General features: G+C 41.4%; 1 protein-coding gene across 3 annotated transcripts in view; it reads right to left on the bottom strand.

The window, feature by feature from the left end:
• Nucleotides 1–20,320, bottom strand: part of C1QTNF7 (C1q and TNF related 7) — a 55,797-nt gene that overhangs the window by 23,042 nt on the left and 12,435 nt on the right. Inside the window, exon 1 of one of the 3 annotated variants that reach the window (XM_042812090.1) lies at nucleotides 8,837–9,060. The exons of the other annotated variants lie outside the window; for them this stretch is intronic. The gene's annotated coding sequence lies outside the window, so the exon portion shown is untranslated. Of the gene's footprint in view, nucleotides 1–8,836; nucleotides 9,061–20,320 lie in introns of those variants that run through there. 3 annotated transcript variants of the gene reach the window in all.

Raw genomic sequence — 20,320 nt, 5'->3', positions numbered from 1 at the left:
TACTGCACACAGAACTGAAAGCATTTTGACCTCAGTATTGAAAAAGAGATTCTACAGCACTGGCCAGGGACTAATCAGTCCACTGGAAACAGCACAACCAAGTGGCTTCCAGAGAGACACAGACCTTTGTAATGCCCTTGCTGCAGGTCTGCTTCACCTTCAGCAGCAGTCCAAAGCAAAGGCGGTCTCAGAGCCCAGACCTGGTAGAAGGGCTTTGCATTCCTAAATGATTGAATCAAAAGACAGAGCATAAATCCCCATAGGCTACACGCCTTGCAAGAGGTTTATTTTTACTGTGTGAATTCAAGTGCTGGAATGTCTTGTTCTAATTCCAGAAGGGTTAACACTTTCATGCCTTAGAGCCTGGCCGGGAGGGACACCTTGCACCATGGGCACAGGCTGTTCTCCTCATTTTTCTGCTACCTCAATGACCAAAACAGCCGTGCTCTCACTGACTTTCTCAGTTCACCGCTGTATTTCGGTCACAACAACCCCAGGCAACCCTACAGGCTTGGGGAGGAGTGGCTGAAAAGCTGCCTGAGGGAAAGGGACCTTGGTTTACTGATGGACAGTCTGCTGAATATGAGTCTGCAGTGTGCACAGGTGGCCAGGAAGGCCAATGGCATCCTGGCTTGTATCAGGAATGGTGTGGTGACCAGGACTAGGGAAGTCATCCTGCCCCTGCACTCAGCATTGGTGAGGCCTCACCTTGAGTGCTGTGTTCAGTTTTGGGCACCTCAGTACAGAAAGGACATTGAGGTACTGGAGCAGGTCCAAAGAAGGGCAACAAGGCTTGTGAAGGCCTTGGAGAATGTGAACTACGAGGAGAGACTGAAGGATCTGGGACTGTTTAGTCTGGGGAAAAGGAGGTTGAGGGGAGACCTCACTGCTTATTGAAGGGAAGATTTGTCACTACTTGTTCCAGGAGGCAATCAGAAGCAACGTATAAAGGAAGTTGTTCTGCCATTTCATAACTGAAAATTCTGTTCCCTTCTCTCCCAGCTAGTGAAGAGCAGACAGATTGGTAGAGGTCTGAGATCCATCATACAGAGACCCACTGCCACTGAGCTCATGGCACTAGCTGAACTCCCTGGCCTTTTGCTAATGAGCCTATGGGAGCCAACAAGGCAGTTTCTTCTTCCTAACCTTGGCAAATCAACACTCTTGTAGCCACAATTTTTTTTCCACCTTTTTTTACCTGAGGAAATATTGGGATATTAAGGAGACAGAGATACCTTATTAAAGCTTTCAAAAGATGATAGGGTAGACCCTGTTTTGTTTCATCCTGGGCTTTCTTATGTGTCTTTCTGGTGGAAAAACTACAGGGGCTACAACTGGAAAACTCCTTAAGTGATATGAATTTTCCAAGGTCTTCTGTGACATCATTTAGTTTGCTTTCAGTTTTCTCCAATCAACATTACTTTGGAAAATGAACAGATTAAGAAGACAGTCCCAGTGCCATGTAACTTCCATATTGTGTTTCCATCTCGTATGGAGTTTTTTTCTCTAAAGTGTTCCTTTTTAAAATTATTTTTGCATCTCCATCCTAGACAGGTACTTTGAACAGAAGGCAGAAGAGAAAAAATATCTCAGAATGCTGGTATAGTAACTGAGGCACAGATGGAAATAACTCGTGTAGGGGCACGGAGGAGCTTTCCAGCAGATGACAGACTTGAACTCAGCTACTCACTCTGCAGCTTTACCATTAAGGATTTCTTTTGTCCAAAGAAGCAATAAAGCACTACAACTGAGCTCATCCCCAAAACAGATGACTTCCAAAAGGAAAAAGAAAGATCTTCTTCAGCCAGTCATTACCCATGCACTCCGTTTCCTGCTCACAGGTTAGTGAGAATTAACATTTTTGCGGTTCTAATGAGAGCCCGTTACTTCATGGCATAACCCCACCACAGCCACAACCACTGATCTATACCAAATGCAGAAAATTTATTCTTTAGATTTATCCTATGTTTATTAACAGTTCAGCTCAGAAAAAGAGTCAGTGACAAAAACCATCTGGAATAAACATAATGGAAAACAAACAATGTAATATATTCTGTCGCTCTAGCCTAATTACACTGTTTGGTGCAAATACTATCAATCCAAGTGACAATTTACAACCCAAACTCTTATTAAAGGGAAAAATGAACTGTTCTGGGAAGCACAAATCAAAGTAACTAATCAACACAGATGACACATTCAGGGGATTTAAGAGCCAAGGTACGGTAGTGTTTTATTCCTCCTTGTTTTCAATTTGGGAGACCTGCTGTGATGTTGCAGTACATTATGCGTTACGTCTACTTATGCAACACTGGAGACAAGCATGTTTGTAGCTGTTGTCTTATTTTTCAATGGCTACAGCTTTTGACTTGGTGGTTTAAATACTTTTCTTGTCCTACCACATAAGCTAGGAGCAAAATACACTGTCCCATTTCTCTAGCTCCCTTTCAAATAATCTCTTGTCTTTTAGGATATAGTAAGAGGGATTTAAGAAAAAAACATTAGAAAAGGTTGGAATTAGCTAAAAGAGATACCAGTTTGATCTAAAACTATTTCTTATTGAGCAAATTGGTCCAGAAGAGAAAAACGAGAAAGATCTCTCTGTCTCATGCAAGCACGTGAACAACACATGGCTGCTGTCCATGATCTGTTTCAGCTTGGAAACTAGAATCATTCAATGCATCTGGTGTCCCCAGAGAAGCCAGAGAAAACACTGGCAGCAGCGAAGAGTTGATGGTAGAAGCCATCTGAAGCAGAAATTGGACAACCACCCCATCTACACTGGAGTGTGAACTTCAAGAGCTGCTTTAGGCACTTGCATAAAGCCGAGTCCTCAAGGAGATAAAATGATACAAAACTACAACCTGTAGCACACTGTCAGTTTACAGAAAAAACACCCATAATTTGGAAAATACCACCTGTTGATCTGAACTAACAGGGAAAAAGACACTGAAGATCTCATTATAACAAGGGTCATTATAACTACTGAGGGAGCCAAAGATATTAAAAAAACCTCCACAAGTTGCTGTAAGGAGAGATGGCACCAGTCACCACCATCTTACATTCAGAAGTGCCTCTCCAGATCTTCACATCCCTTTCCTGTCCACAAAATAAAATGGAGCCAGGGTTCTTTCACACTTTTCAAATGGCCTCAAAGACCTTCTGTCAGGATTTTCTCAAAAATAGCATTCATCTCATGAAAAAAACATTGCATATTTCCCCTTCAATAGATCTTTTCTGGGACCAGATCTGCTTCTCTATTTCAGGGTCTGGTACTGTTGAATGTAGGCTTATTCTCAACCAGAAACCAGACAGCAATCAAGCTTTTGTCCTATGTCATGTAAATAACATTTGAAACTGTTTCTCCACCTGCTGTTTTCAGAAAAAAGCATGACATCTTTTCCTCCTTGAAGAGTTGACATCATGGATGTGGCCATAATGAGATGTTTCTTCATTTAAGAGGCAAGGTGCAATGTTCAATAAATGCTCTCCTGAGGGTTTTGAAATTCCAGTGATTCATAAAAGCCACAAATTTTATTGCCAGCTAACTGTGGATGCATCTCTCCAGAGCCTTACCACATCATCTGTATTAGCATGCAAATCAAGATGACATAGCTGTTGACTAATTTCTAGTGTGATATTCATGGCACAGAAGCACTATTGGGATGGTCTTTGGCAATGCCTTCATCCAAGCATCTCTGCATGCAATCAGGCTCCTCAACCAGGAAGATCAACATGAACAGGACTCTATTTCTCACATGCCAAGTCTGCTTTCTCTTAAAAAAAATAGTATATTTAAAACATCTACCAATTCCATAGGTATTATCTTCATTTATATTTCCTTCCTTAGCCTTAACTACTTTGCTTCAAGAAGAAACCTCCAAAAGCTTTTTTTTTTTTTAATTCCCCTTTGCCTGTAAGAATTTCAATAATGTTCAAAAGCATACATAAATAAAAGGATTGATCCCCACTTGCAGATTACAGAAATTCAGGAGTATGCTGTCAATAGTCAAACTGATAAAATACCTCGGTTTTCTATGGATTTTTACCCTCTTTACAACCTTTTGTGCTCACTTTAACTGGGGAACCTGAACCGTTTCCTTTCTGAACAAAGAATGGCCACAGATCTGGAGCGTTGTCTTGAAGCAGCAGAACACAGCTGCCCTGTTACGGCCAACACCACGTGTTCACATAATGTCTAAATATTTAGCCTTCTAACTGGGAATAGTTCTGCCCTTTTGGAATGCTCAGGAACTCATGTTGTGGCTCTCTTGAAGATTTTATGTCATCTTCCAGGATTCTGTTCTGGATTTTTTTTTTCCTCTGAGGAGAAAGATGCAGAGGACCTGCTAATGCCACTCTGCAGATAGGTGGGAGGTCGTTCATGCACTGAGGTGGTGATCAGGGTGTGCTGGCATTGCTCTTGGTGCTGTAACAACACGATGCTGGTTCCCCATGGCCAAAAAGAATCCAAGGCAGTCCCTGCACTGTCACCTTTTCCCAGATGTTCTATCAATTGCTTTCTGTGCTGTCCAGGATCTGAAGTACTGACTGCTGCCTGAGTCAATCAGGGGTAAGGACTCATTTTTTTTTCCTCTCACTTTTATTACAGACCCAGGAGAGTCAAGTTAGCTGAGACTGTGAGCTATCTCAGTGAGCTGTTTATCCACAGCCCATCAAGGCAGAATGAGCATGCTAGAGAATCAGCTAATAAGCAAAAAGAGAGAAGTTCAGAGAAATAATCATTTTAATTGCCACATAGTCTGCTTCACCACTACTTTAGGAAAAACTGGAGGCAAATGCTACATAAATGTAATCATAGATTTTAGAAAACATGCAAAAAGCCACAGAGGAAATGTTAAAAATATAATGGAAATATTTTTCTCTGGAATATTAGAACAGCCAGTTTCCCCTCCATAACTACATTTAAGGTATTAAGCTTGTCAGTTACTTGACTGAACTCCAGAAGTAGGCCATCACTCAAAGATAGATTATGTTAGCTATTAGCTCTATTGATAAGCTAGAAATGATAGCACTTATTCCAGCAGGCTGACTTCCCTAAGAGCAGAAAGGGCATATGCCCTTTGCAATCCTGTTTCTACAGCTTGCTTAGAGCAGCTTCCAGGCTTCTCTTCCAGCTGCAAACTTTAGTACCTGAATAGCCAAGAGCTTCCTGCAGAACTACAGTAGTGGAGATTGTCAGAGCTCTCCATACTACGCAGTTCTCAATTCTTTGCTCCTTCTGATCTTCTGTTGTCTTGTTCGGCATTTAAGGTTGGAGCTTTCTGGCTGTCTTGGAGGCTTTGTTTCTGTTTCTAACCCACCAGAAAGACTATAGGCACACAGAGCATGGCAAAGATTGAAAGCTGTTTCCATTTCCTCTTTACAAAGAATCTATTATTTATAGGTGATGGATGGACACAGATTTTCATAATTCAGGAAAACTACATTCAGTTTTTTACATGTTCGCAGACTAAGTATGACCTCAGTTCAACTGCCATTAAGCCTTGGCTCAGTCCTCAGGTCTGTAAGCCTCAAAGGTGGCATTCAGAGAAATATACATGTGCTGAGGTGCTGTACCAGACCAGTAATGGATAGTAGGGCTCCACAGAGAGAGAGAGAAAAATACAGAATGCATCAAAATGCAATATCTTCATATCATTTATTTAGGAGAAACCTAAGAAACCTATCTCTGATTTACACTGCTGTCAGATAGAGTCCTGCAGGCCATCCTATGATTCTATGATGATTTGCAATTTTAAAAATATTAGAGTTGCCAAAAATAAAGACAGTACATCAATTGTAAGTTTTGACAACTTATTCTCATTTATGTGTAGATTTTTAAACCTACTATCATTACATAATAGCTATCAAGATTATGAAACAGAACCCTTCATTGCTTTCTTTTCCTTTTTTTTTTTTTTTTTAAATTTAATAAACCTTACCCGGACATTGAAGAGATCTTATAGTAGAAATAATGGTATTGCTGTTTTTGGTGAAGCTATTGATTCTGTTAGTCCATTGTCATCTTGGTAATGACCAGCCCTTTAGTAGAAGGCATCTGGTTGAGGCAGCCACCAGGAAGTGCACAACTAATAAGACAGTAATTAAAGTAGCTACATAGCTACTGAGCAACAGATTACAAGTGTCAGCAATAATGACATTAATCACACGTGGGCTTTCTTTGCTTATAACTGTGGTTAGCTGCTCACATCCAGGCAGCAGATAGTTTGGACCACCAGCTATTCACGAACATGGCATCCTCATCCTCCATCCCTGATCTTAGTACCTTTGAACAAAGGTCAATCTGACATGTCAAAGGAGAAAAAATGCATTCTGAGACAACCTGCCACAAGGTGTTACTACATGCTGGAGTAGCTAGCAAGAAGGTTCCCAGAGAGAGAGCAAAAAAGGAGAGACACAGCATACCAGCATCAACGTGGAACCCTTTAACACCCCTCCAGCACCACAAACCTTCCAACAGCCTTGTTCTTTCTCAAAGGTGGAAGTAAAGACTCCTAAGCTAGGTTGAAATGAGTTATTTCTCTTCTTTCAGGTCAGGCTGGAGCCTTGCGTAAGCACTGACTTCATGCAATAACATATCTTGTGCCATTATGATTAAAGCCTCTGATAATCTGTGCAATAACCCGTTCTTAAGATCAACTAATTCAAGTTTAAACAGTGTACTCACATGTCAAAAGTTGTCTGAAGAAGTTTCTTTGAAAAACAAACTCAAAGTATGAAAGTCAGATGGAGACAGAAAAAAGAACTATATTTCTTTAGAGCTGCAAATGAATACCCAGTAGCAAAACATTTAGATGAAATCTGTTTATCTGACTTCTTATTCTTGAAAGAAAATTAGAGTTGTGTTCTTATTTAAGATTAATTCTTTCCATTTGCGTTACTAGATTTATTCACGGTCTAAGATCTTATTTTCTTAGATTCCCTGCACATAAACTTTCATATCTCTTAACAAAAATTTCTTCTCAGTTATTTTCATAAGTGCTATTTTATTTCCTTGGGGAAATTTCACAAGAGGAAGATTTCGGCCTGCTCACAACATGCGTTAGAGTGAGAATGCAATTCATGACCTGGGTAGCTCCTTCATCCCTTTTTGTTGCTTGCTTGCTTTGACAAAGCTTTGACATCAGACTAGTCCCTTGAAAACACAGGGGGAAAGATAGGGTGAAAGTATCCCACAGCAAAAATTCCTGAAAGATGCGGTTTATTGCTTTGCAAGCTAGGAAGTGACATAAGTATCCAGACATGGATACTCTTCATTTAATGCACCAGTTCTGCATAGTAAGACTGAGTACATTCCTCTCCATAAAATATACACAACAAAGTATTTAAAGATGTTCACACTGAAAGCCATAACCATCTGCTTATCACAGACATCTGTTGCTTCAAAGCAGAGAACTGTATGAAAGGCTCAGAAAGCTTTAGAGCTAAAAAGACGCATTTGCCAAGAGACTAATGGAACACACAAATACACATAAATTCCAAAAATATAACAAACTGCTATTTTCTCCAAGAGTTCAGTTGCAAGGAAAATAAAAGAGCTGCCTCTGCTCCCAGTTAGCTTTCTGTCACTTTCCAAACACTCCTGAAAAGCAACATCTTCTTCCATCAGCAGAGGCATCTGGCTGTCATATTGCTCTCTTGTTCTCCAAATAACTCCTACCAACATACCTTCCAAACATGATTTCCACCCAAGCCTAATCGCTCTGTTGGTGACCCAGTCTCACCCAAGGGGATAACATCTCTATTTCTCTAGGAACAGCACACCACACTGCAGTGGGTTTATTAATTGCCTCACTATCTTGGCATCCAGGTATAAAAAATATGCCTATTTTTTCAAAGGAAAAAGTTGATATTGCCCTGCGGAGGTGTGTGAAGAGTTTGCACCTTTCAAAAATGTGGGTTTGGAGGGAAGCTGGAAGCTCTGAGCAGAAGCTGGAGTACCTGCAGCTGGAACCATTAAATTTCTTACTCTGTCCAGGTGGAGCTAATCAAGCTTTCCTAGCACAACAGCCACCCTTCTTTAACTTTCCAGGCTACCCGCAGTTGGGCAGCTACTGGGACAGGGAAAATCCCACCAACTACAAGAGAACTTTGGGATTTCATTACCTGTTGCTACTGGTGCAATGTGTACATGAACTGAGGAGAGAACAAGGAAATACTTTGTGATCTTAAATTATGTTGTGAAGATCAGGGAAAGTTGATCCATCTCCCACAACAAATCCCAAATAACCACATAGGAAGTGACTAATTTAAGTATCAACAAGACAAATTTTTATAAACCAACTGAAATATTCATTGTGTCACATAATTTGTGACCCCTTAAGCTTCTGTAGAGAGGGTATAAACTCCCATGAGGTGACAAGTTCAACTCTGGGGCTGCACAACAGTTTCGGGTTCACTGACTGCTCTATAAACGGTCCTGCTGCTCTGTGTTTTCCTTTGCACAGACTTTGTGTTTCACTGCCAGCTTCCCATTGTTCTTGAAATAACAAAGTCAAGAACTATAAGAAATCAGACTGTTCTCCACATTGATCATAAATGGAGAACTGTGGTTGCCAGTGATCATAAAAACAAGCAGAGTCTGCCTGAGCCACATACAGATCTTCTCCTCACACTGCTCAGAGCAAAACATGTCTAGAAAGGTAAGTTAGTTGTTTATTGTGCCTGCACACATGCATTATTCAGGAGAACACAGCAAGATAAAACAACACTGCCAGCATTAGGACACTCATCACAAGTTTAGATTATCGAAGAGTTTTTATGAGACAAGAGACTGTATGAAGTTTGCTCCAGCAAAGCAGAGCCCTTTACTTACATGACTTGCAAGAACTTCCAGCTGCCGCAGTCTCTGAATCACAGTGATGCAGATACTGTGCTTTGCAGAAAGTCCCCTAGCTTTGGCACTGGAGACTACACTGGTACTTCTTATTGATAGATAATGTCCTGATTTTTCCTTTGAAAATACTCCATGATAGTTTTCTTTATCAGTGCTGCACACGGAGAGTGGACTGCAAACAAAAAGTCTATCTGTTGTTACTGAGGAAAGAGTTCCCTCTCAGCTGAATCCAAAAAAAAAAAAAAAAAAAAAAAAGGAGCCCTTGACCTCAACAACTAGAATAAATCTACTCTATCTGTTGGCTTTTTTCTGAATGCATACTTGAGCAGTAACATAAGAGTGAATGATCTGAGTGCAGACACCGTGGCATGTCATGTTATATATTGGTAGGGCATGTGAACAACGCGTCTGACAGAGGCACAGCAAAATGAAAACACAATTCATGTTTCCAGCGTTTATTTTGTTCACATATTTTAAGAATAAAACCAAGATGACAGGCTTTTCTATTGCATTTCGCAACTCCCGAGTGGCAGAGCTTTCAGTTCTGTCCCCTCTACTTAGGTTCATTACATTCCAAATGAGGTTACTGCTGACTTTCTATTTCAAATGTCAGTTTTCTGAGAATCTCTGTATCTCAGCCAGAAAATGTAACCCAAAATAAAACTGAGCATTTATGACATCATAAATGCACTGAATTACTGGCAAGCAAAATGAAGAAGTTTTTTTTCAAACTTTTTTTTCACCCTTTGAAATATTTGTTTACTACATTTTTTTCCCCCTCACTTTCCTTTGGTCTGCTTAAAATTACTGACCTTCAAAATGTAACAAGTTTAACTTTGGGAACAAATTTTTTGTAGAATGAATACTTGGACAAATATGAGATGTTAATGATGTAGCTTAAAACAGGCAGATGAAAAGTTTCAGCATTGAAGCAGTTCCCAGCTCCATTGTAAAATTATATTTGCAAGAATAAAAATATTATTTTTTAAATAGTCATTCAAATCCCAGACAATGAGAACAGAGGTTCTATGGAGAGGATGAAAAAAACCCAGTATTTTAGGCAGAATAAAAGGAATAGCAAAAAGATAAGAAAGGAATAAAACCTCCATCCTCATTTGTATTCAGTTGGAAATGAGTGAAAAAAGGAAACAGTCTGAAATCAAACCTTAAGGTAAATGCAAAATTTCTAGCTTCATAAAATATAAGGATTTAAAAAAAAAAAAAAAACCTCAAAACTTTTAATTAGGATTCCTAGCTTAAGAAAAGTATCTTTAATGAAAAATAGCCAAATGATCTTTTGTCCATTGTGTTATTCCTTCTGCGTGCCAATGCACTTGAATGATCCCCTGCACATTTGCCATTTGTTTTTTCAAGTTGTTTTTTTTTTTTTTGAACCTCAGACTTCAGTTCAACTTCATTGTTTTGTTTTGTTTTTCTTTCTGTCAGGATTACTGTGCCACTGAAACATGGAAACCTTCAAAGTTGTTTACTGATAAATAAATAGTCTCTCCCAGCTGTAGCTGACTAGTAGCAGGGATACACTGTGTTGACCGAAGGGAACCTCACTCACTTTCAGTTTAGTTTCCATTTATATACACTTTCTTTGTCAAAAGCCTAAACCCTAAGTCTACAGTAAACTCATTCGAATTCTTTTCAACAGCTCTGACTGTTTTCCCTTCACCCTCTCCACTTGTGCTTTCAGAATATGAATTACTATCAGAGAACGTATGCTAATCTCAGGTTGGACATGGTGTGCTACTGGGAACATGCAGTGTCTGCTTGGAGCTCACACAGACCACTGATTTCACTGTCAAGTGTGTTAACCCATGTCACTACAGGCCCCTGATTGACAAGCTATTGTAAATCATTAGGACCAGAGGGAATGGCTTCATGCTACGGCAGGGGAGATTCAGGCTGGACATTAGGAAGTATTACTTTTCAGAAAGGGTGGTCAGGCACTGGAATGGACTGCCCAGGGAGGTGGTGGAGTCACTGAGCCTGGGGGTGTTCAGGGAAAGACTGGATGTTGTGTTGAGGGACATGGTTTAGTGGGAGCTATTGGGAATAGGTGAACGGTTGGACTGGGTGATCTTTTAGGTCTTTTCCAACCTTGGTGATTCTATGATTCTATGATTCTACGTTTCTGTGATTCTATGATTATTGCAGACCCCTTCCCACTAGCCTGTCAGCAAAGAAACATTTTCTCCCTTTTCTCACAGGTCAGCTTTTCTATTTTTAGTAAATAGCTGAGATTTTTTTTCTTTTAACTTGCTTGATGATACAGAGGTCTCGTGACCTGGTCTGTAGGGACAATACTTGGCACACAGGACTATTCATTGCATTGGGATCTCATCCAGCTTGCTGACCATAATCACAAAAGACTAAACTCCAAAACCTGCTTGCGATCTATTACCTGGTTCTTTGTGATGCCTTTGAGGCAAACAGAACATACACCTAACTTTTGAGAACAAAATCTTGTGTTCATAATGATATTTTCAGTATACAACACTAATTTGAGTGTAAGATAATTGTTTCCAGGTATGGTTCTGCTTCTGACCCTAGGATTTGGCATTACACAAAGGATGTGTCAAGCTAAGGGGCAGTGCACTTGCAGCATCACATGTATGGGCTGTGGCATTGCACCTCAGCCTGTTTCAGCCCTAACTTAGCCATCGAAGCCATGGGAATGTCAGGGCATCATGATTTACTTGTGGCCACTTGTAATCATATCTCACAAAAGGAAACAGCAGCGGCCTTTGCCACTGAAAATATTCTTGACTTTACTGCATATTGAATATATATTCACAGACATGGATTTATATAGGAGTTATGATAACAGTTCACAAACTAAGGGTCACAGCTATAGTTGCAGTTGCCATGTGAAATATGAAAGTGGAAGTTTGGTCAGAAGCTGTAATGCATACAGAAGTGTCTAAGACTTGTCAGGTGAAGCCTGTATCACGCTCTGCTACATCAGACAGCTTAAAATCTTTTTTTTTTCCTTCTTTTTTTTTCTTTTTTTTCTTAGAATAAGTGTTGAGACATATAAAAATTAGACTTATGTTTCTCATTCATTTTTTGAACACTCTTTAGAAGACAGAGTGGATTGTGCCACCTGCAAGCTGAGAGCACTGCTCTGCTTTGTGAAGAAAGACCAAGAGAGCTGGGGCTGTCCAACCTGAAGAAGATGAGGCTCAGTGGGCATCTCATCAATGTATGGAAATACCTGAAGGGAGGATGCAAAGAAGATGAAGCCAAGCTCCAGGAGAAGATGCAGTGGGCACAAACTGGAACACAGGGGGTTCCTTCTGAAAAGCAAAAGTGGACTTCTGTGCTGTGCTAGTGATGAAGCACTGACACAGCTTGCCCAGAGACACTGAGGAGTCTCCTCCTTGGGGATGTCAGAAGCCGTCTGGATCTGGCACTGTATGTCCCTGCTTCAGCTGGGAGGGAATGGACCAGATTATGTCCAGAGATCCCTTCCAACTTCAACCATTCTGTGATTATTTCCAGTGTCACATCAATTGTTTTTAAGAAGTCCACATTTGGCTACATAGTGAGAGATACAACATCTCTAGTCAATAGGAACCTCTAGGCTCATTTTCAGTATTGCCTGTAAAAGCTGGGCTAGAAGGGCTGAACCATCGAATCTGTGGCCATGTCAGATAACACGGCAGGTAAACATGAACTAGAGAGCTTATTTCCCAATGCAGTAAATTTTCAATACACGTAGGCAGTTCATCTGGAGAAGTACTATGTCATTGATTCAGGGTTGCATTGACTCCTTGGAGGTACATTCCTACCTAAGAGCATTTACACAGTTTCTAGAATCATTTTTAGTGAAGACACAAAGCTACACTGAATGAGTTAGTGTGTTCATGATGTAGTTGATCTGTGATGGAGGCAGGCTGTTTCAAGTGGGCCATGATCACTACCCTTGAGATCAATGATTCAATGATTATTATTATTCAGAGGCATTTTGCACACCTTAATTGCAAACTCTTGGTTACTGCAGTATCTGATCATTTTATTATACTTATCCATCATGGAAGCCAAAAAAAAAAAAAAAGAGAGAAAAAAAAGTATCTTATTTTACAAATATGGATCTAGGGAACAAGGATGACCTTATTTGCCACACATCACAGACTGTGCAAGGAAAGAAACTGAGTATTCATCTCTAAGACATCCAGCAGCTTTCTACCTGCTGGACACTCCTCTCTTAAATTTAGAGGCTAGAGGAAGGCTGTAAGTCAGCCTGCTATTAAAGGAGCATTTTCTGAGGCAAGGGTCAAAGTAACACAGCACTAGTAAGATGCCAGCTATGTAATGGATTCCAGGGCTGGAGCTGAAAGAGGGAAAATTAAAAAGTGCTAATGCTGCTGCTGTACATGTGGTACGCAGCTGTACTACACATCATCAGATGAGTAGTTTTCCTTAACACACAGCACGTCTGACAATCTGGAATGGAATCCGAACAAGTAAAACCTGGTGTTGAAAACCAGGAAAGGTCCTCACAATCTCCACTGCTGTCAGTGAGAATTCATACTATAATGATCAAAAACTATATGAAGGTGAATACTGCTGTAACTTGTTTAAATTGCAGGCCTGCAAAAACATACTTAAGACATCTGGGATCAATTTCTATTTTGAAATTCTGTTCATACGTAAGGAGGGCTTGTAACAAACTGAGAGACAAGATAGTCTTGAAATACAAAGACTAGAATGAAAGCATTTAAATAATTGCTTTATATGCATGGCACTCTCACTTCAATCTCACATCTCGCTTTTGGTGAATAGGACTATTTGTGCATGGTTTCCTCTAATATATTACACGTAGCTAGGCAACAATAACTGTTGTATCTGGGCAAAAATAAAATACAGTGTAGGTCACTGATCTATGCTAGACTTTTTCAGCTTCCTGGAGCTATCCAGCTAAGGTTCTTTGCAACCTGTATGTGGATCCTCCATACTATCAATCCCCTGTCTTCAAACTTGTGCAACATACCTGCTCAGACTTGCCGAGCCATCAAAGTCAGGACTGTAGCTATAGCTCAATTAAGGTGAGATGCTAATGCCACTCATTCATGTGGTCTCAGCTAGTATCTGAACTAGTGATTAATAGTCAAGAACTCAAGAGTTGCAAACTCCTCTTGAGGCTTTGCATTACATGTTCAAAAAAAAAAAAAATTCTGTTATTTCTTTTTTAGACCCATAGTATACCCTATTTAGTCCATACAACTTCTCAGTCCTGAAATCTGAATGGACAGATCTTGAGCTGACATAAATTGGTACAGCTGTATGGACTGCAAAGGCTGCATCATTAATTGATACCAGCTGAAGTTCTGGCTCAAAAATGTGCAGAAGCATACATATATATATACATATATCTATTTATAAATACGTCAAAGCTCATCTTTAGGGCTTTTATCAGACCTCATAGGGGCTGAACATTTGTTTTTGAATGCTTCATTGAGTATATAATTTAAGAATGTAAACACATACCATTCAAATCCATCAGAAGCACATCTCAATCATACACAAATGTCCTGAATCTGCCTGTCAGGAGCTGTGCAATCCTCCATTCGAAGGTCAGAAAGGATTCTGCAATAAACTGCTTTGCTTTTTAGAGGTATGGATGAAGACTGTAGATGCTTAGAAGCAAGAACAGTCTAATTCTTTCGTTGTGAGGCTTATCTCCACCTGAGAGATTTTAAGGTACTGCTACTTCATCAGCGACCAAGTGGTTAGGAACATCAAGGAAACACTGCTCACCACAGAGGACATTGCTGAGAAGAGTTGTTTGCAGCATCACTCCAAGCCTTACTACCATTCCACTGTAAGGTGGCAGCCCAGAAGGCCTCCTCTATTCTTGGCTTCATCTAAAGAGGGGTAGCCACGAGGGTGATGGATGTGATTCCCCCCTCTATCCTGCCCTTGTGAGGCCCCAGCTGGAGTACTGCATCCAGGCCTGGGGCCCCCAGCACAGGAAAAGCACGGAGCTACTGGATTGGGTCAAGAGAAGGCCATGAAAATGATCAGAGGGCTGGAGCACCTCAGCTATGAAGAAAGGCTGAAGGAGCTGAACTTGTTCGTTCTGGAGAAGAGAAGGCTCCAAGGATTGCAGCCTTCCAGTTCTTAAAGAGAACTTACACATGGGGGGAGAATGATTTTTTACATGGTCTGATAGTGACGGCATAAGGGGAAAGATTTTCAAAGTAAAAGACAGGAGATTTAGGTTAGATGCTTGGAAGAAACTCTTTACTCTGGGCACTGGCACAGATTGCCCAAAGAAACTGTGGATGCTCCATCGCTGGTGGTGTTCAAGGCCAGTTTGAATGGGGCCCTGGGCAGCCTGATCTGGTGGGTGGCAACCCTGCCCATGTCAGCAAGTTGGAACTGGATGAGTTTCAAGGTTGCTTGCAACCCAAGCCATTCTGTGATTCTATGATTCTGTGACTGAAGAAGTAAGTAAGTATGGTCATCCATTTCTTACAAAAAAGAGCTTTGTTCAGTGCCGCAATTTTTGCAGACACCCAAGGTGAAGAGGACTCTGGTAGCAGCTCCCTAATAAAGCATTTCTGCAAAATTGAGCTAGTCTTGCTCTTGTGTCTTTTTAAGGTCTTTTTAACGTTACTGAAATGCTTTTATTTCAATGCTGCCTGTGCATGATAGACATGGTATGGCTGGGTGCCAAGCTACTTGGAAAAGAGCCTTTTGTAATGAATAATAAAACAAACTTCACGCAGTAGAGAATGATGGTGAGAAGTAGGTGTCAGCATAAGTACAGTACATACATTGTTTGTAGGCTGAAAGGTTCAGTATAAGTGCAATGCTCAGGCTCTCTGAGGTTAGCTGAGATCTGCAACACTGCTACGGTATCAGAGAATCATGGAATATTTTGGGCTGGAAGGGACTTTAAAGATCATCTGGTTCCAACCTGAGCGGAATGCTGCACTCCAGTGAGGTCTCTTGAAAGAAAAGCTGAGGGGGAAGAATCCCCTCCTCAACCTGCTGGCCTTGCTTCTTTTTACAGGTGATACCAGTAATGTTCTGGGTTTCCCTGGGCACTGTGCTTTGCTGCTCTCAGAGAGCTGAGGATGAAATAACATCTTCAGGAGCAAGAAGGGCTGTGCACTCAGGTCTGATTTTGACACTTACGAGACAGAGGGCTGAAGTGCCTGTTATACAAAAAATAACGTTCCTACGGTCTGAACAGATAAATATTATAGTTAGTGATTAAAGGAAGCAGTGCCAGGCACTTTTGGCCAGCAGAACAGGAAGGTGTTTCATTACCTCAGGTTTCAAAGACCTTGGACGTTTAGCAGTACCAAGGGTTTGCAAAACTGACAAGGAGGAAGCGCTGGTAACAATATCTGACACACATTTACTTCATTCATGGACAAATTAACATTAATTATCCAATTTATAAATGAGCTTTAAGTGGAAGCCCCCTGTCAACTCTCCCCCCACTGCTGCATATTTTTAGGATTGTTTGTTTTTAGTAATAAATTAGAAACATCTGCTTCCGTTGACATAAGGAAGGAAAGCACGTACAGCAAATTTGCAGGGCTAGCTGCTGGGATGCTGGAGGGGATTGGGTCTCAGAGACCAGGCATGGTCCTGCCCATGTCCAGCTGTGAAGGCTAGGAACATTAGGCCTTTCTCTGGGTAGAGGAGGCCCATGGCTGCTGCAGGTCTGTGCCTGGCTGGTGTCTGAGGCAGGCTGTAGCAGCAGTGAAGGTTTCCAGCAGCGTGTGCTAGACAGATCCTGCCTTTTAAGGGTATCTTGGCAATTCTTCCCTGCAAGCAAAACTGTTTCTGCTATGGGATCATCTAGTCTTAATTGCAAGGAATCCAGACCTTGTTCCAGAATAATCACAGAGGTCATTCAAGAATAAGCAGTGATGGCACTGATCACATGCAGAGAGCACTGTCCCACCATCTCCTGCAATGAGGGAAAAGGTGCCAGTTTAGAGGACTAAGATGTTTTACAGCTCTGGCATATCTCCTGAGGGATGATAGAACTTCCAGATCTCTGAGACAGGCTGAAAATAGCCAGGAGGTGCACTATGTTAAAGCACTTGCACAGGCTTCACCTCATGCAGGAGGTATGAGAACAGCCCTCCTTGGTGTGTGCCACTATCAGCCGAAGTGGAAAACTTGGGCAAAATCCTGCCAGATGCAGCAACCCAAATATAACCTAGGCATCCACGGAGCTGCACCCATGACGAACCCAACCCTTTCATCCCCTTATGTGGCCCCCTTGAAGACGCCTGGATCTCACTGCAGAGTTTTACTAGGGCAGCAGAACCAGATGTTTTACACACACTCATCAGGTTTTTGCTCCAATTTTTGACAATCAAAACTCTCAATCCACAGCCCTAGACTGCAATGACAGAGCATGCCTGGAGAAAGGGAGAAACTATGATGCCTGGAGGTTTCCAACAGACAGCTCCTGTTCCTAAGATGCCCTACTTCTCTGCCTGGCTGTCTTTTCCAAATAGTTTTGAGGATAATGTGCATTTATCCAAAGTTTCCAAATAACCCATTAAGTCTCTTTGTGTCAGTGCAAGAAACCCCTAGCAGAGTCACTGCATGTTGGCTGTACAGTACAGGTATGATGAGATGGGCACCTCCTGGAGATTTAGAAGGCATCACTGAGTTGTGATGAATGTAAATTCATTTCCATCTGAGAAATGCCAGGCACAGGAATTTTCAATCACAGTTCTGCTTAAAGAAGGCTAGAAAATCACAGTTGAGCTGTGTGCGGGGAGCTGCTCTATTCTGTAATACAGAGGAAACTCCATTCTCCTTGAGATACTGAAGGCCACTTGAGGTCTTTTTTCTCAAAAAATGCAGCCTCCAAAACCCCATATAAAGCAGTGTAACCCCACTATAAAATTTAAAAGACGATGAAATGTAGCTGATACTCTTCTAGAGAAGCCAAAGCCTCACTGCCTGGTACAATGCTCTTTTACAACATTGGAAGCATCATTCAGCCACTCAAGTGGGAAACAGAGACCCTTGAGAGAACCTATTCTCAGAGGGCGAAGGGTAGAAGGAGGGGAGAGGCAGGTGTGATGTCATGTTTCACAGCCAGCTAGAACCACTTTTTGTTGTGCTTTAACTGTTTTCCTGTCTGAATGTCCATGATGCACTTTTAAATGCTGCAATGCACTCGGGGGAATTTGGTCTTTGCATGTCTACAGGGAGCATTCTGATATATATTCAAGTAATATTGAAATAAAGTTGAATAGAGTATTCTATTTATTTATTTCCTTTCTTTTCCATTATGGCTGAGTATAAAAGTGAAAATTTTCTTCGTCTAGGAGTAGACCTGCACTCCAAGCTTTAAGGGAATTGCTTTGCAGGAGCATAGACCATCCAATTCCCATCCAAAAATCATTACCTCTCTTTGGAACAACTTCTTGCTGCCCCACCTCAAAGCTGGTGCTCAAAACATGTTGGCCACTTTCTAGCAGGAACTCCTGCACTGAATAACAACAATAGCAACTCAGAGAGGCCAAAGCAGCCTCGGTCTTCCTCCCAGCCATTGGGAAATCGGCCAACTGGAAGCTTGAGAGCAACACTGCCTTCCCACATTATTTGAACAGGGGTTACAGGGTTTCCTAGTTACCACCATGGCTTCGGGAAAGAGTGGATGCCAAAAGGATCTCTATCAAGGAGCCAAAAGGCTCTATCAAGAATGTGGTAAAGGGGAAATCCCTGGGTGAGTATGTGGAGGCATCAGGAAAATTGCAGGACTACAAAAAAGAGAATACAGGTAATATATGGGAGGAAAAGGGTAGAGGAATTGGAGACAAATAAATACGTGTGGAACTGAGAGAGTTTCTCAAGTTGGGCTGTGATCAAAGGCTGTTCTTGTGGTTTAGAGCCAAAAAAGTTCAGGCTCTGGCAGATAACCTGCAGAGCATTTCCACGCATAACTGGACCTAGGAAAGTCTCAAAGGAGTCAATTGCTCTGTAACAAAGCATAAATGTAGTGTCTGGAATGAGCAATGGATGCAGAAAGTGACTTAGGTGTTTCTCTGTTAAGTCCTAAGAGAGATGTTTCTACTGTTCAGTGACAGTGAAAAGAAATTACATGTGAAAAAGGACATGAATCAACAGCCTGGATGTGTCAGGGTGTGGAATTATTCCCTGGGTACACGAAAGCATAACAGACCAGAGCTGTGCAGGAACATCAGTGCAGGGCTAACAAGACTGGCGTAACATCAAGTTTTTATGGACTGCTGAAAAGGGAAAAGACTTTTGGTCTTCAGTCCTAACAGCAAGAAAGAACAGAAGGCACGTGTTCCATCAGGAGGGAGCTTCTCCCTCCAAGAAAATGGAGAGTTTTCCTGGACCAACACGGAAAAAGTTCTGCTTTTTTCCCCCCAGAATGTAAAGAAATGGGAGGTCCCACCCAGCAGCTCCCAGATCAGGTCCCCCGCGTTGTCCTGGTGCCAGCGATGAGGCCCACTGGACAACAGGAAAGAGGTGGGGTGAACAGGCTCGACACACACCTCTTTAGCTCTGCCCTATGAGCCCTTTTTGTTTTCATAGCAGTATCACTCCCTGTTCTTACTGCTCATTTTTTAAACTGCGTTTCAGGTCCTGTTTCCTTATTATTACCCTCTCCACTATCATTTTTGCTGAAAAAAAACACATTATTGAAAGAATATAAAAAAACTCAGAGAAATAAAACAGAGTGCATTAAAATATATACTAAAAAGCTTCTCGCTATGGAACTGTTTCCTTCCTTCCCCAGCTTTAACCTCAGACTCTTGCCAGATGTTCCTGTTTATAGCAGGGTGTCTGATTTTGAGTTTGGGGTCTTTCCAAAGGGGGAGGGGAGATTATAAAGCTGAAAGTAGGATGGGTGGCCTGATGGTGTCCAAACACAGCCAAGTATCTCAATTAAATCTTGTTGGAGACTTGGCCTCCACTTCTGTAGGCTGCACTATGCTTGGGGCTGAGAGATGCTGTACAGATGGACAAATCCACTAGATAGACTGATCACAAGCCAATAAATTTAAGCCAGCACAACATATGGACTCTCACATCTATCAGCCTTGGAAAGATTTCTCCCCACAGACTTCTTCCAGGTTTGCCCAAAGTGAAACATCCCAGGCACTGAGACTTTTCCCCTCTCTCTCAGATTGTTTTATAACCACACACCTCTCATTGCCAGAAGCATCTTCCCATTATGTACAGCCTAATCTTTCCTTTTAAATCCAATCCCATTATTATTTGTAGTAAGATCTGGTTTTATACTTAACAGTTCTGCCCTTCCCAAGGCCTACACCTGCCAGACCTGCACAGACTATTTAATCTTATGATTCTATCCCTTCTCGCTCAACATTTAGTGAAACTGTAAAACATCTCTGAAGTACTGAGTCAGGTCCTTCATAATAATGCCTTCATTCTATGAGCTTTCCAATTTACATCCAGTATCAGGAC

The sequence above is a fragment of the Centrocercus urophasianus genome, unplaced genomic scaffold, assembly GCF_019232065.1.
Source record: "Centrocercus urophasianus isolate 14NV4802_14NV808 unplaced genomic scaffold, USGS_Curo_1.0 seq_13, whole genome shotgun sequence".
NCBI classification, from domain to species: domain Eukaryota; kingdom Metazoa; phylum Chordata; class Aves; order Galliformes; family Phasianidae; genus Centrocercus; species Centrocercus urophasianus.
This window is presented reverse-complemented; position numbering and strand designations above follow the sequence as displayed.